This window comes from Petromyzon marinus, chromosome 44, assembly GCF_048934315.1.
Source record: "Petromyzon marinus isolate PM22_M1 ecotype Great Lakes invasive population chromosome 44, UKy_Petmar_22M1.pri1.0, whole genome shotgun sequence".
NCBI lineage: Eukaryota > Metazoa > Chordata > Hyperoartia > Petromyzontiformes > Petromyzontidae > Petromyzon > Petromyzon marinus.
This window is the reverse complement of record NC_133710.1, coordinates 9,003,006-9,007,926: the sequence shown is the minus strand read 5'-3', so window position 1 is coordinate 9,007,926 and position 4,921 is coordinate 9,003,006. Positions and strand designations below refer to the sequence as shown.

At 50.6% G+C, this 4,921-nt stretch overlaps 1 long non-coding RNA gene across 1 annotated transcript; it reads left to right on the top strand.

Moving 5' to 3' along the window:
• Positions 1-267: 267 nt before the first annotated feature.
• LOC142930897 (uncharacterized) lies at positions 268-3,813 on the top strand. The gene is made up of 2 exons (XR_012946873.1): positions 268-2,152; positions 3,042-3,813. It is a non-coding gene; the product is annotated as an uncharacterized LOC142930897 (long non-coding RNA).
• The last annotated feature ends 1,108 nt before the right edge of the window (positions 3,814-4,921 follow it).

Below are 4,921 nucleotides of genomic sequence, written 5' to 3'. Positions count from 1 at the left end.
CGTCATCTGGAACACACACAATACGAAAAGGCATCACCCCCTTCACACATTCCCGACGTTGGGACATCACGGCGCACCCCGCACGCCAATTGACTTTACGGCCACAGACGCGACTTTTTAATATCGATGTGGCTTCAATGATGCATTGTCTCCAACGGTGTGGATATTTAATGCGCTCGGCGGTGGTTCCTTCGCTGGCGCGGATTCTAACGCTCAAAGCCGGCGGCCGGCTGAGTAGATTTGGGGACGAAGGGGAAGGGGGGGGGGTTAGCGGCTGAATATCTCAGCAGCACGACACGTGGACGTGTCGCGGGACGGATGTCCGTACGTGCACGCGTGCGTGTGCATTAATCGGCTGCGTTCTGTGATGTCGGCATCATCGAGGACGGGGAGAACAGTGTGAACCCAGCGACAGGGGCGGTGGCGTACGGTCAACACCGGTGACGAATGTCTGAGCCGGTTCTGCGCCTCCCCCTAGGTCGACTCGGCCTTAAATGAGTACCTGTTGCGGTGTGTACAAACATCGTCACTGGGAGACAAAGGCGGCCGAGCGTGGTGCTGGCCACCCACCCCCCTCGTGTGCCGTGCCGGCCTTCAAACAGCACTTGCCCCAACAGTCTCTTACAGGCTGCTACGGGGGTGGGGGGGATAGATCTCTGTCTTGAGCGCGCGCATTTACTCGGCTGCTTTCTATGATGTAGGCATCGTTAAGCAATGGGAGAACAGCGTGAACCGGTGACAGGGCCCAACACAAGGGACTACACGCTTTGTTTCACCAGCACAGCGCCAGTGGTGGGACCACTGCTCACTCTAATCCGTGCGCGTGTTTGATCGCCGTGGGGGGGGGGGGGGGAGCGTCTGAATGCGGCCGTCTCCAAAGGGACAACGAGGCGCCTACGTCGTTAGCGCATCCCCGCTAAGGTTTTTTTGTGTGGGGGGGGGGGGGCTACACAGCCGTCGTCCCCGCTGGCTGTTTGGCTTTCTTCGCGGGGCGAGCGGGGCAGGGCGTGTGGTGCCCGTTGCGACGTTCCGTGGATTTTTAACTTGAAAGAAAAAAAATTACTGCGCCTCTTCGTTCTTTTCGTTGAAGCAAAGAGACCCAATTACGGATTCGCCCTCGCGATCCGTGTTTCGCGGAGAAGCGCAAATAGATACGGACATGAAAAGCGGAACAGAAACGCCTCGGAAACTTTATTTTTCTTACGGTGGCGATAAACCGAAACGATAAACATGACGCTTAGGTCGCCGCCCTTTAGCTGCCAATCAAACTTAACAACGTATGAACAGCGTCGTGAGAATTATATTGTTTTATATATATTATTGTTTCCCTTCAACGTGACTTTACCGAAAGAACCAAGAATATGAAACAGAGCTTATTGTTGTGCACATTTGAGTTTTTGGGCTTTTGTTGTTCTACCCGTTGAGACATGCAACCGCCACCAGCCATATATCTATCGTAAAAAAAGCACTATATTGGAAGTCTATGCCTAATAAATCAATGCAAACAAACAAATTAATTGTCTGCCTGCAACGGTTTCAATCTAAAGGCTTGAGAATCAGGGGCTCATCCACGCTTTGGACTGTGCCCTGCGAGTGGAATGGTTCGCAGTGGTTCTTCGGTAGATTACAGACAGGCTAAGAGGAATTCTAGCACACGAAATTTACACCATAATTACGCTTAATCTAGCCAACAGCTGGCTAATGACTCGGTCCCTGGCCTGCTGTCCGTGGCCTTCTGTATAAAAGTTCCGTCATTATCGCAATCAGCGTTTACGTCGTCTTGCCGAAGTGAGAAAGACGTGCACTCCAAACTACGAGGATTAAAAACAAAATCCAAACTGTTGTTGGTGTCTCTTGGCCACGTCTGAACGTGTTTGGACCCCTCTGATACCCTGGTGAGACACCGGCTTAAAAGTGGGTAGTCAAACCCCAGATTCGAACCCACCTCCGTGTGTTAAAGAATGGCTGCAGATGACTTTTTTCTTCCACATTGCACGTGATGGGTGTTTTGTTGTTGCTGTACAGGAATTGGTAAACAGGCCGAGACCTTCAACTCATCAACACTTGAGAAGCTGGCTTAATCACGTAGTCAGGCTGAAACCTCGCATCGAAAAACCAGGACCTTGGCGGTGCCGGCTCTGCGCCCTGACCTGTGAGTCAACTCCAACTATCTCCGTATTTTTTTCTTAAACATTAAATTAATAATGAAAAGAGCAATGACTTAATTTGCATAACTTCAATTTCTTTCCCCTCCCACTCCCGCTGTATTAAAATATTAATGCCGATTGGTTTTTAATTTTAAAACATGTCCACATGAAAGGGACACCAGTTTTGCTCCTTGGGAAGGGTTCCCCCCCCCCCCTTTCTAATTTCTTTTCATTACCCCGTGAGTTCATAACACGTGCGTTCAATAACGCCCTGCTCCAGCAGAGATTCACACGTAGCTCACCGACCAAATTCAAAGGCAGATTTAGTTTGTAGAGCAATTTAAAGAAAATCATCCATATCGACTGACTTTGGGGCATTTCTCCCGCTGCTACTGCACGGTCTGTGGTTTAAAAAAAGTATTCAAATATCTCCTGGGTTCCTTCGGTAAAGTCACGTAGAATGGAGAACAGGACTGTCCGGAAGACAGACACTCAAGCGCTGTCTTCTGGACAGTCCTGTTTCTTCACCTGAGGAAGCCTACTTGTGTTGTGGCCGAAACGTCGTGAGAATTTTATTATTATTTGTATTATTTTATCTCCATTCTACGTGACTTTACCGAAAGAACCCAGAAGATGAATCCCTGCAGTCACGAAAGCTTTAAATCGAAAGAGTATTAAGACACCCAAGACATCTCGTGTGCAGTTATTCATCCAGCAGTGGATTGACAAAAGGGGGAACTGAATTACATCGTTTTATGTCCGAGTTGTATCAAACGGTGCGTGTGTAAAAGTATCATCATCCGCCCCTTAAAGAATTATAATTGGACAGTAGGGTTCAATGGCGTGATTGAAATGTTGAGTAGCAGATTCCTTCGTGCGCTTTTGTGTTTTCAGCCGAAATGCGGGCGAGTGATCTTCCAAACAATCGCAGCCGAGCCGACGGCCACAAAATCTCTTCGCCAACAACGGCACGGTGGATTTGTTTGGGGGAAGTTCACGCGGACAGACACGCCACGCGATGAAATGTTCACACTGCCAAGTGTGCGCACGCACGTCTGTCGTGTTTTGGTTTTTTACCGCTGTCCGCGAACGTACGAGCCCCGCGGACAGATGGAGGACAGGATGCACCTCCTTCGGCAACAGACCCAACCAATCCACCCCCCCTCCCCCTGAACTCTGGACCGTCGCGGTGAATCGTCGCATTTGGATGTCACACGGACGGTTGCGCTCATCTCCTGCGCGAGTGGAAGACGGACGCTCGTTCCACCCGCTGACGACTGCGTGGCGGACCGGCAAGTGCGGCACGGGGGTCAACCACCGCCAAACCCGTTGAGCGCAACGAACGGTGGCGCGAAAGGAAACTCCGCCGAGTTCACGACCGGCGCCCTCGAGTGGGCTAAAGCAGCGGTCCCAAACCTTTTTGGCACCAGGGACCGGTTTCGTGGAAGACAATTTTTTTTCACGGACCGGGGGGGGGGATGGGGGGGGTCATCATTGGGTCTTTCCCCCTTTTCGAAGAAGCTCTCCAGCGACGTTTGTTTTTTTTTTAAACTAATTTTAGCTAGGGTTAGCTTGTGGGCTTACCAAAGCTGTGAATGAGACAAGTGCGCGGTGCGGGAAAGAGGCGCGGACACAAGTGGTGAATAATAAAATAATGGGCAGGCCATGCGCGGACTCACCGCTCTCACCTCCTGCTGTGCGGCCCGGGGGTTGAGGACCCCCGGGCTGAAGGACCCATGCGTCGATTCGTATCGTGCGCTTGTTCATATAAATAGAGAAACAATCATCGGTTGCTCATCTCTTCAACACGACGTACGAAAATGACGAAGAAATGCCGCCTATTTTGAATTCTTATTAATAATGGATGAACCCATTACGGACACCGTGTGTGAGTGTTACATACAGAGCGGTGGCAATGAGCTGCCTTGTGTCAGGCTGAACCGGGATCATTCGCCAGCAGTGGTGGATAGTGGTCGTAAATTATTACGATGATGATGACCTTTAAATATTCATCATGTTGTCTTAGTTTGGCTCTCTTGAGTCTAGGGCCCTTCCACTAAGCCCTTTCTATCATCAACAGTCAGCCATGATTTATCCACTGCTGGTTGAGTTTGTCCCAAGAGCCGCTACCATCCCTCGTGGTCCCGTGTAATGACAAAGTACCCAGCAACAGTACGTGATCTCATTGCTATATCTACATAATTCTAAGAACCATAAATATACCTTAGTTTGGCTTCATCAGACCTAGTGCATTTTTATAGATATTTTAGTTTTATCCCCGTCACTGCCATAGCCAAACAAAACTATTAATTACACACACATTGACCTATCAGACATGGCCGTCCAACTGAGTCGCAGACGTTATCTTGGGAGCAACACTATTTATTCACATATCAATACGTAACATAACACAACCTACGCTCGGGTCTCGAATGCTCATCTAACCACGCTACGGCAGAACTAGACACGGTTCGCTATCCCAGTCCGGACCACAAGCTGGGTTCCGGACCACGTGGCTAGAGGCTTCTTCTCCCCGACGTGGATCTTCGAACACCAACACTTGAAGAACCCCGAGCTCCTTACGGAGCTCTCGTTATATGCCCCCGGGCTGGGGCTGGCTCCGCCCTCAGCCCCGCCCACATTCCAGGCTTCTCGACCTTCTCGAATGTTCTTGAGAGCCCCTCGGAACAACGTGACCGCCCCTCGGCCCCCGTCCAGCGGTGGCCCCCCTCCAGTATCGTCCGGTCACGTGACAACAGGTCAGCCAGAGTGTC